Here is a 12665-nt window from a genome sequence, read left to right on the forward strand (position 1 = left end):
TGGAGGACCAACAACTCGCGGCCATAAAAACTATCTGAGGGAACTCAACCAGGTGATGCTCACCAATCAGTCAGATGCTGATCCTTTCCCCAAGATAGTGGTCAGTGAGTAGGATAGGGGAAAGATAAGAACCCCTCATGACGACCCGCTGGTGGTGGAAATGAAGATTGCTAATCTAAGGGTGCGACGGATCCTGATTGACACATCAAGTTCCACCGACATCATCAGCGCGGATTGTCTTTGAAGATTAAGGTTTGATGAAAAAGAATTGGTTCCGGTAAATCATCCGATCATTGGTTTCGGAGGGGGTGTAATTCATCCTATGGGGACGGTTACCCTACCCGTCAGAGTTGGAGACAAAGAAGCTGCAAGAACGCTTTTTGTGAAGTTCCTGGTAGTACGAGATCTGACGGCATATAACGTCATCCTCGGTCGACCTAACTTAAATCAGATCAAAGTTGTCATAGTTACTCACTTGATGCTCATGAAATTTGAGTGTGATAACGGGAAAATTAGGTCCTTTTATGGAGACCAGCAAGCGGCAAGAGAATGCTACCTTACTACATTAAAACCATCGTCCTGGAAGGAGAAAGAAGAGCGGCCAAAGGCCATAGAAGAAGAGCCGGCCGAAAAACTGAAAGGCCATATAACTGAATTGAAGCAGGAGGTAGAGAAAGCACAGGCAAAGCCTCTTCAAGAGGGCAAGCCGTCAATGCTCTTACCCAGCAAGAAAAGGAGGTGTTTGGCTATTAAAGAAGAGAAGAATTCATCTGATGAAGTAATGGCGATTATGAGCTTGGGACTAGAACGTCCAGAGCCTGTAGAGAGTCCAGTAGAAATCTGTTTAAGATCAGAGCGTCCGGAGAGGACATTGAAGATTGGATCCGTTCTAAATTCTGAAGTCAAGGACGCCTTGGTTGCATTGCTGAAAGAATTTGAAGATGTTTCCGCCTATGCCATGGAAGAAATGCCCGAGATAGATCCTGAAGTGGAAGTGCATAAGCTGAACATTGAGCCGGGGCAGAAGCTAGTCCGGCAAAAGAAGAGGCACCTAGGGCCGGCCAGGAATCAGGCCGTCGACCAAGAGGTCCAGAAGCTACTCAAATCTAGGTTTATACGTGAAACCTATTATCCAGATTGGGTAGCAAATGTGGTAATGGTTCTTAAGCCGAATGGTACGTGGCGGATGTGTGTTGATTACACGGATCTAAACAAGGCCTGTCCTAAAGACAGCTTTCCACTGCCCAAGATTGACCGGCTGGTTGATTCTACAACAGGGCATGCACTGCTTAGTTTCATGGACGCCTACTCAGGTTTCCACCAAATTCCTATGTGGCCGGATGATCAGGATAAGACCTCCTTCATTACTGAAAAAGGGTTATATGGCTGGCTTCGGATGCCCTTCGGCCTGAGGAATGCACCGACCACCTTTCAAAGGCGCATCAACACTGTTTTTCAGCCGCAGCTTGGGAAAATTATGGAAGCTTATATCGACGATATGATCGTCAAATGCAGAGAAGAAAAGGATCATGTGGAAGATCTAAGAGAAACCTTCATCACTTTGAGAAAGTACAAGTTGAAGCTCAATCCACAAAAATGCGTATTCGGCGTAGTGGTAGGGAAGTTTTTGGGGTTTTTGGTCGATCAACGAGGGATTGAGGCCAACCCTGACAAAATTCAGGGAATTCTGGATATGACCTCGCCGTCCAAGGTCAAGGAAGTACAGCGTCTGACGGGATGTCTGGCTGCTCTTGGACGATTTCTTTCGAAATCAGGAGATAAGTGTCATCACTTCTTTGCGACTATAAAAAAGAATGCAAAGTTTGAATGGACGGAGGAAGCTGAGAAAGCACTTCAGCAAGTTAAAGACCATCTTCGGCAGTTACCTAGGCTAATCAGCCCGGCCGAAGGTGAGAAGCTGTACGTTTACCTGGCCGTGTCCCCATTCGCGGTAAGTGTTGTTCTCCTAGCTGAGAGAGATTCAGTACAAATACCTGTCTACATTGTTAGCCATGTGCTAAAGGACGCAGAGGGTAGGTACTCGTCAATTGAGAAGTTCGGCCTGGCGCTGCTAATAGCAGCCGGAAGTTAAGACCTTACTTTCTAGCTCACAATATTCTTGTCTACACAGACCAGCCATTAAGGCAAGTATTGCATAAGATGGACGCATCCGGCCGAATGTTGAAATGGGGTGTTGAGCTCAATATGTTTGATCTGACGTTCGATCCCCGAAAAGCAATTAAGGGGCAAGCTCTAGCAGACTTTATTGTAGAGCTCACTCGGCCAACAGTGGAAAACGTCAAGGACCCAACTGAGGGAAAGAGGCATTTGACTCTAATGGTGGACGGATCATCCACTGTTAATGGATGTGGAGCCGGGATCATTTTCCAGTCGCCAGAAGGGGACAAGTTTGAGTATGCAATGAAGTTCCAATTCCAGGCTTCAAACAACGAAGCAGAGTATGAAGCTCTCTTAGCCGGCATTGATGTGCAAAGCGGCTGGAGCCCTGGAAATTGAAGCTAAAACTGATTCTCTGCTGGTAGTCAGCCAAGTGAATGGAGCTTCGAATGCAAGGAGGCGTCCATGAGTAAGTATATGAACTTGATAAAAGAGGAGATCAAGTCTTGAAACGATTCGTCCTAGATCAAGTGCCAAGATCTGAAAACCATCAGGCTGATGCCCTGTCCAAGCTAGCCAGTTCGGCTGAGGGGATGTACCTAGAACAATTTTCTGGGAGGTCAAGGCGGCCAAGAGCGTTGATGCCAAAGAAGTTATGTTCCTCAGCCGAGAAGACAAGTGGATGAGTCCCATTATTGAATACAAGAAGACAGGCCGGTTACCCTTGATCCTTTAGATGCTAAGTATGTGAAGGCTCGGGACAAGTGGTTCGAGTTGTGGAATGAAACTCTGTACAAAAAATCCTTCAACCGACCTCTTCTCAAGTGCATCAGTAGGAAGGATGGATTGGACGTTTTGAAAAGTTACATGAAGGAGACTGTGCTTCCCACATTGGGGGAAGAGCGTTAGGAGAAAAAGCTCTAAGGACTGGCTATTTTTGGCCGACCTTGAAGGAGGACGCCTTGCTTTACGCGAAGAAATGTGATAGTTGTCAAAAGCATGGCAACATCTATCAGAAGCCGTCCAATTACTTAACTCCAATCCTTTTTCCTTTACCCTTTGCTAAATGGGGAATGGACATTCTTGGCCCTTTTCCTATTGCTGTCGGCCAGAAGAAGTTTGTAATAGTAGCCGTCGACTACTTTACAAAATGGGTGGAGGCTGAAGCACTGAGAGGCATTACCACCAACGACGTCAAAGGGTTCATCTGGAAGAACCTCATCACAAGGTTTGGTATGCCCCAGTCTATTGTCTTTGACAATGGACCACAATTTGAAACACCCAAGCTTCGTCAATGGCTGGCCGATCAAGGAATCAAGGCTCACTTTGCTGCAGTGGCTCATCCACAAGCTAATGGGCAGGTCGAAGCTTTTAATAAGATCTTGTCGGCCGGAATCAAAAAGAAGTTAGATAATGCAAAAGGATTATGGGCTGAAGAATTGCAGTTGGTCTTGTGGTCAATAAGAACCACGGCCAAGAACTCAACTGGAGAAACCCCTTTCATGCTGGTATATGGCTCAGAGGCCGTCCTTCCCATTGAAGTTGAGGAACCAACACTGCGAGTGATGATGTATTCAGAAGATGCCAATTGGGCTGCTCTTCGGACGGCTTTAGATCTAGTTCCTGAAGTCAGGGGCAATGCACTTCTGAGAATGCAACTCTACAAGCTAAGAATGGCTAGAGAATTTAACAAAAGAGTTGCAAGGCGCCATGAAGCAGGAGACCTCGTCCTGAGGAAGATGGAAGCGGTCGGCCGAGCTAAAGAGCTAGGAAAGCTCACTCCAAATTGGGATGGACCCTACAAAATCATCGAAGTAGTTCAGAATGGCACCTTTCGTCTGGAAGGCATGGACGGACGTTCTATTCCTAGGACGTGGAACTCTGATACTTTGAAAAAATACTATGTTTAAGATATCTTGAAAAAGTGTAATCCTTTCTTAGTGCCTGACAATGAAACAAGTAGAAATGTATACATGTACCTTGGCTCTTCGTCAAGCAAAATTCATATAATACAGTTCTACTTCCCTCCTATGACTGTCTTTCTGTTTGATTTATTTGCTTAAGTTACATACCATCGTCCAAAGCTAACTAATAAAACAGAGCAGCAAGTAAAAGCACCTTCTATTAGGAGATCGGCCAACATGTTATCATCCTAATATGGATAAGTACATAAAATTGGCCCGCCGTCTGTTTACTTAAAAGAGTTAAACATCTCCTAAACAAGGTTGGCTGGAATTAGGACGCCTTAGTAAAGGCATCCTACTTTTCGTCCAAAAGCCCAAACTTAGTAAAGGAACAAGTTATTTTACAATATAACAAAGATGGACGGGTTGCAATCACCTTCATAAAACGTCCAAGTTATTTAAGCAAATTATGGTCTTTTTCCTTCTTGAAGTAAAGGAAGGTTACCAAAACCTCCTCGTCCAAGAAGGGGGATATATATGGACCTAATTTATTAAAAATAACTAAGTCTTTGTTCAATGACGAATGATTACCAAAATTCAGGCTGATATTAACTTAACAATTTTTTAAAAAAAGTTTTTAACTTAGACAACTGATAAACGTCTTGGTATGTTCGGCCAAAAAGAGCCATGGGATCAAATGAAAAGTGATAGGACGAATTGCTTTTGTACTTGGGCATAAATGTTTGATCATAAAACAAGGCGTCCATTGCATGAAAGTATAAAGCATGGGAAATGGAAAAAGATAACTCTTTTATAGATAAAAGAAAAGATTACTAGCTAATCTAAAAATTACAAAAGCAAAACTAAAAAACTAAAAAACTACAAGTACAAAAAGGCCTGCGGCCGAGAGGGGGAATGGGAAAAGTTAAGCCTCTGGAGAAGTGTTGTTCTCTTTGTCTTGGGCTTCAGCTTCGTCTTCCTCTTCATCTTCAGAGGATTCTTGGAAGACGGGGGTCCTCCCCTTTAATGTTAGCCTTGTGCAGACTCTCTTGAAATTCTAGCCGGCGAACATACCTTGGGATGTCGTCCTCCTCGGCCAGCATTTCAAAGACCTGCATAGCCCAAGCCTTCGAAGTATTGATCACTTCGTTCATAGCCTCCTTGGCCGCCTCCTCAGTAGCCGAAAGTTCCAACTTCAGCATATGGCCCTTCCCTCGGAGATAGCGGTTCTCTCTTCTGAGTTCCGCCGCGGCCAGCAAGGCCACATTCCTCTCATTCTGGAGAGTGTCCCTCTCGTCTAGAAGACTGGTCAGCCGGAGGAGATAGTTTTTAATTTGGCCCTCCATCTCAGCCGACCGTTTTTCCCAGGCCGTCTTCGACTGCTGGTGCAGTAACTCCTGCTCGGTATGGAGAACTGGGCATGATTGGCAGCTTTGGTAACATCGGTAACCAGTTTCTTGTTCTCTTTCCTCAGCTGCTTTGCCCAGTCCTCGGCAATAAAGCTGCGAGCAAAGAGCTGTCAAAAGAAAGACGAAAAGTGTTAGAACAGATGCAAAATTGATAAAATACATCTAAGTATAGAATTCAAAACGTCCAAAGAAAAAGTTACCTCTGCAGCCAGTTGAGACATGTAGCCAACATGCCCTGATGTAGCTCCCATCAAACCCTTGATGTAAGGTTCAGGGAAGCATTTGAAAAGCTCCAGCTTGAGCTTCTCTCTGTCGGCCGAGCTCATCTTCGAAAAAGCGGCCGAAAACTCGTCGTCAGAAAGAGTTCGAGAACCGGCTGGAGCTTCTTCAGCTATGCTCTTTCCCTTATCTGAAAGAGTTGCCTCGTCAGTATTTCTGACGGGCATAACGACAGTCTGACGGTTGGAGGGACTCATTGGCCGCCCGCCAACGCGCAAGGTTCTAACTATGTTAGAGTGATAAGACTGACCAGAGGATCTGGAGGCCGTCCTGTATGCCTCCGGCATCTAAGAAACCAGTTTGGCAACTGGCCCAGAATAGGCAGACCCGTCCGCGGCCGCGTCCGGCATGGCAGGTTGGGTCCCTGCTCCAGCCAAATGAACATCCGCGTCCGGATGCTCAGTGGCCAGTGGGCCGACAGGGCCCCTACAAGTAGCCAAGGCCAGTTCCTCGACCTTGGGAGGGTCGTCCTCAGCAGGAATATTAATCACGACCTTGGGAGCAGGCCGTGATGATTTCTTCTTCTTCGCTGTGAACCCCTTTAATTTCTTTCGAGGGGGGGCATCACTGGTGGTGGCCGGTCTTTTCTTGAAGGCCGCCTTCTCCGCCAACGCCTTGGACGTTGGGGCATTTTTCTGAAAAAAGTTAAGTAGAAATGATTAATCTAAAGGAAAGTTTGGAAGAAAAAGGAAACCGTTCAAATGAGCTCAGGAAGTCCTATCCTTTGAAGAAGGAAGACGTCCAGAAACAGCTTTGGACGTTCTGCTCCGTAAAGAGGGAGCTCGTCCAAGTCATCCCAAGACGTTTTGTCCTTCGAAAAAGGAAGACGTCCAGGGACAACATTGGACGTTTTGCTCCTCAGAGAGGGAGTTCGCCCAAAGTCACTCCAGGACGTTCTGGTCATCAAAGGTGAAGATTGTCCGAAGTTAACTATGGACGTTCTGCTCCACGGAGAGGGAGCTTGTCCAGAATCTTTATGACGTTCTGGTCATCAAAGGGGAAGACCGTCCGATATTAACCTTGGACGTGCTGCCCTTCAGAGGAGGAGACCGTCCAGAGTCAATTCAGGACGTTTTGCTCATCAAAGATGAGACTCGTCCAAAAAAAAAAAAAATATTTTCATACCAGGGTGTCCGTCCTTTTTTCAGCACCAGTTTTGCTGAACTCCTTCCAGAAGGAGTCTGTGAACTTGGATGAACTCATATCTCCCCTCCAAGATTTTCTGAGTTTCGCCTTGGCCGAGTCTGCATAAGACAGGGATGGTTAAGATCCTAAAAATAGGACGAGGGCATTTACTTAGAGATTATTGCAGGGTATACCTCTATCCTCGGCCCGCCGCAAACCGGCCGCGACCAAGAAATCGTCGATGTAAAACATCTCCTTGAAAGGGATCCAGTTGGACGGACCCTTGAAGGAGACGTCGTTGATGGAATACTCCGAGATTCTAAAGTATTCCACCAACTCTTCAGCCGAGCTGTATTCCAGCTCCAGAAAGGACGTTGTTCGTCCAGCATTGGTAGCAGCCCGGCTAGTAAAGCGATATCGTCTGGCTACCGCCTCGTTGGGAGCTTGGACGAACAGGAACTCGACCTTCCAAGCATGCATCTTGGACGTCTTGTCCCAAGACGTCATGAAGCCTTGACGGTTACAAACACTAAACCAGGCCCCATCAACAGTTTTGGGAACCTTGGAGACGTAGTGTATTTGTGAGAAGGCCGCCATGGACAGATCGACGCCCTTAAATTCACAGACGGCTATAAAGGTCAGGATGTTTTGCCATGAATTTGTGGCAAGTTGGTTACGTCCTATGTTGTAGTAATAAAGGAGTCGGCTGATGAAGGGGTGCAAAGGAAAACGCAGTCCGGCATCTAAGGCCAGACGATAAACAACAAAATGGCCAGCAGGAGCACTACGTATAGTGTCCTCCCGGCCAGGAAGAACAAACCGATACCCCGGCATGGGTATGGCTGAAAAAGGTGGTCAAGGTGAGAACCTACTCATCCTAGCCAGCCGCTTTCGGCCAGGATATACTTAGGGTCAGACAGGGGGCCAAGATGCCGCCTTATTTCAGAAGAAGTTGTGGATGGCTTGTCTGAGTCGCTAGCCGGGTTAGAAGAGGTTTCGGCTTCATTCGACTCATCTGAGGCCACCCTTGGATTGGACGGGCTGGGGTCTGGAGAGCCCCGAACTTCAGATTCCTCCTGGACGAATTCAGGAGACGGACTTGGGTTTGTAGGACGAGCACTCTGGACTTCTTGCTCTCCATCAGCGGGAATCCGTCCAGTTGATGACTCCATTTCCGAGCTGGAGGCCGGCATGTTAACCCCTCGTCTGATACGAGCCGTTTGCTTGACGCGCGCCAGATTACCCTGCACAGGTAAAGACTGGGTCGTTTGACTTTGCCGTCCATGACTAAAGAAAAGAATGCATGTCCGGCCGAGATAGGTCCAACTCTAGAAGATGCCGAGGAAGAAAGGCCCTCTGTTCTAGGGTTAGTACCAACCCTTGAGCGGCCGGGATTGTTCGATGAAGAGGACGAATCCATTTTCTTAAAATATGCTTAAAAATACAAAAGAAATGAATGAGGAAATACCTGTAGAAAATGTTCGGACGAGTGTCAAAGACGAATGAAACTTCGGACGAACGGAGTAGCAGAATGCAAGAGCTCGGACGGGAGTCACTTATCTCTCTAAAAAGCTCAGTAAAAATTGCAGAGTCTCTCTCTCTAGAAATTTTCTCAGCGGTGTTAAAATGATTTCAGAAACGACAAAGTCACGTATTTATAGAGGGGTGAAAGTGACCCCTCATCCGGTAAAAGTAACCGTTGCCATTGAAAGTTGACCTGTGGAGACCGGCAAAATGGCGCCTCTTTTTTGAAAAAGAGAAGGGCAGTTCCAGGTCGGTTAAAAGAGGAAGATAAACCGTCTTGGCGCCTAAAAAGTAACTTCCTCTTTTAAGGGGCAAATGTTGTAACCTAAAAATCAAGGGTTACCAAGATGACACGTGGCTTCATCCTAGCCATACATGTGGAATATGTTTATGAAAGTAAAGTACATGGGTCAGAAGATTATGTGGGCTAAAGTACACTTTTCTGAGGAAAAATTTGTACTAAAACCACTCTTATGGCCCAAATCTGTACTTAGGCCCAACTAAAACCTCTTATACTCCTGTATAAAGGTAAGGTGTTCTAACCAATCAGTACTTGCCACGTGTCACCATTTTACTGCTTAGCCAATCAGATGCTCTTTAATTAGGGTGACATCAAGGTACAGCAATCATCTCAAACAATATAAATAGTCCTTGAAATCAGGGGAAATGTACGTTTTTCAGAGCATAGTACTGTTATTCTGCCATAAATTCTCTCTCTCTACTTTCTCTCTCTAAAAGTTCTTTCATATCCCTGATATCTGACTTAAGCATCGGAGGGGGAAATACCATCCAAACCTCCAGGGTGGTCCCATTTTTGCAGGTTGCTGATCAGAGTTCTGTACCGGGATCCGAGCCCAATCATTGTTGCACAAGTCTCCAAATCAAGAACCCGAAGTTGGGAGTTGTTGTATTAGTTTACTAGTTTCGTACTACGTAACACCCTCCGTTTCATTTTGATTGTTACACTTTGATATTTTACACTATTCACAAATTTCACTTTGACTGTCATTTGTGATTTTTACGCGAATGAAAATATAATCATGTGGGATCTTGTTGGATTCATCATAACATGTATTTTATTAATATGTACTTTTTATAATTTTTACAAATACAAAACTAAAGATATATGTCCTCAAAGTTTTGCATTGACATGCATAAAAAGTGTAAGTGTGTAAATTAAAATGAAACGGAAGGAGTATGTATCTAAACCAAAAAGTATAAATTTGATCACAAGCCTGAAAATATTGTATATAAGTGTATTTTATAAGTAGAATTTATACAAAAGGTTAAGCTAAAATAGGATCAACGATATTCATCTCCAATAATCCATTTTCTTGGGGAGTCAAATTCAAATTCAAACTTAAAATACTTTCCCTCTTCGGTCTTACTGAATAATCAAAAGCAGGTGAACTTGACAAAGACGAAGAAACAGTAGGATGATGAACAGAAGAAGTTACTGGATGCCTCCTCATATGGCCGCCGAGTGCTTGCCCAATTGAGAACTGTAGTAATATATAAGTACTATAAAGCGGAATTTCATGAATCAAATTCATAAGCACTTAAATCAGGATCACATGCATATACAATTAAGGATCACATACAAGTTTAGAAATAACCTTTGTAGCGTGATTTCCACAAAGCTTGAATAACCCGGATTGAGAATCTCAGATGTGATTCCTCTACTTAGTCCACCAACCCAGATCAACACTCCACCAATGCTAGTTGGAAAGGAAAAAACTTCTTCTTTGTTTGGAGTATAACGTGACTTTTAAGAGAGAGAATAGGAGAGAGAAAATAATAAGAGAATAAACTGACTGTTTCTTTTCTGCCTAACCCAAATATATAAAAGTATTTAGGTCAGATTTCTCTCCTTTTCTCCTCTCTCTTGGCCGGCCACCCTAGGGCCCTCTTGGGCTCTAGGTTTCTTTTGTTGATCCAAGTTTAATGTGTGACCTTGTAGGATCCGTTACATTGGGCTTCGGGTTTATTTATTTACTAATCCGAAGTTCTATAGCTTTCTCTAGCAAGACGTATAGACGACCCAATATAACGAACTTATTATCTCTATAATACGATCCATTATATATAGTAATTGCATTTAAGTCGAGGACATAAATCCTTCAATCTCCCACTTGTCCGAGACGAGTGTGCAATGTTTTTATTCCTCAAGTCTCTTAATGTCTTAATTTGATAGTATGATCATATTTCTATATCATCCATACTAGCTTTCAAATTATTCCTTGAAATCCGAGTTCAAATTGTCAAACAAATGATCATCGAATGATCCATTTGAGCACGGCCATGCATTTTCAATTTTTCACTCTTCAAGGGGCCAAGACACCTATCCTATCTCATATAGGAGGACTTTTCCAATCTTGTAGTAACCAATACTCCCACTCAACTTTTAGCACAACCTGAATGCTGCCTTTATAGTCCCCTTTTACGGCATGACGTTTGACAGTATCAAAGCTATACTAATCATTGGGCTAAGTAATGTTCTACTCATGTCTCAGGAATCTACTAATATAATTTCGAAGTTATAAAACTTCTAAGTAGGTCAAGTTCGACTATGTATCAACTATACATGTCCATATGATTGATTAAACATCTCTATGTTTCCATAGCCCATGAAACGGCGCTATCAATCAATCTTATATGCTAATCCCTTTAATAAGTCATTTATGTCCAGTTTAATGACTTAGATTAGGTATTATAATTCTGTTCACTTATGGTGTTTCATTCATCAAATCACATATTTGACAAAACCATAGAATTCAAGATATATTTTGGACATTTTATTTAATACCAAACCAAAATTAAATAAGACAAAATTTATTATCATAAACATAAATAGCAAAACCATGTCTTTACATTGTAATAAGTTTCTCTAAACCTAGTACAATCTAAAGCCACTCTAACATTTGCTTCAAGCCTATAGCCCTAGCGTGACACTCATGCTTGGGTTGAGGTAGGGTTTAGTTAGCGGATCAGCCACGTTCTCATCCGTATGAACTTTGCAGATTCTGACATCCTTCCTGTCAACTATCTCTCGAATGAGGTGATACTTCCTCATCACATGCTTGGACTTGTTATGTGACCTTGGCTCTTTTGCTTGCGCAATAGCACCATTGTTGTCACAAAACAACTCAATTCCTTCCAGAACACTAGGTACGATATCCAGCTCTGTCAAGAATTTCTTTATCCAAACTGCTTCCTTAGCTGCTTCAACTGCTGCTAAATATTCTGATTCTGTCGTAGAGTCTGCTACAGTGCTTTGCTTTGAGCTCTTCCAGCTCACTGCTCCTCCATTCAGACGAAAGACATACCCTGACTGAGAGCGGTAGTCATCTCTGTCGGTTTGGAAGCTTGCATCCGTGTAACCTTCAACAACCAACTCACTTTGTCCCCCATATACTAAGAACATGCCTTTAGTCCTCCTTAAGTACTTAAGGATGCTCTTAGCTGCAGTCCAGTGTGCTTCTCCTGGATTTGCTTGGAACCTGCTACACATGCTCAAGGCATATGCAACATCAGGTCGAGTACTTATCATGGCATACATAATAGACCCTATAGCCGAAGCATAAGGAATGCTACTCATTCGCTTTAACTCATCAGGCTCAGTCGGGCACTGACTCTTGCTAAGCGATATGCCATGTGACATGGGAACGAAACCTCTCTTCGAGTTTTCCATGTTGAACCTTGTAAGAACCTTATCAATATAAGTTTCTTGACTCAGCCCAATCATCCTTCGAGACCTATCTCTATGGATTTTAATTCCCAGTATGTACTCAGCTTCTCCAAGGTCCTTCATAGAGAAACAACTCTTTTAACCATTCCTTGACTGACTCAAGCATTGGTATGTCGTTTCCCATGATTAGTATGTCATCTACATACAGAACCAAGAAGACTAAGCTGCTCCCACTAAACTTCTTGTAAACACAAGACTCTTCTTCGCTTTTGATGAAACCAAATTGTTTGATTGCCTCATCAAACCGAAGATTCCAGCTCCGAGATGCCTGCTTCAATCCATAAATGGATCTCTGAAGCTTGCAAACCCTTTTAGGATTTTCTGGATCTTCAAAACCTTCAGGTTGTGTCATGTACACATCCTCATTCAAGAACCCATTCAAGAATGCGGTTTTGACATCCATCTGCCAAATTTCGTAATCGAAAAATGCAGCAATCGCTAAAAGTATCCGAATTGATTTAAGCATTGCTACTGGAGAAAAGGTCTCATCATAGTCTATACCATGAACTTGTCTGAATCCTTTTGCAACCAGTCTTGCTTTGTAGACATAGACATTTC

The sequence above is a fragment of the Beta vulgaris genome, chromosome 2 (assembly GCF_026745355.1).
Source record: "Beta vulgaris subsp. vulgaris cultivar EL10 chromosome 2, EL10.2, whole genome shotgun sequence".
Classification (NCBI taxonomy): domain Eukaryota; kingdom Viridiplantae; phylum Streptophyta; class Magnoliopsida; order Caryophyllales; family Amaranthaceae; genus Beta; species Beta vulgaris.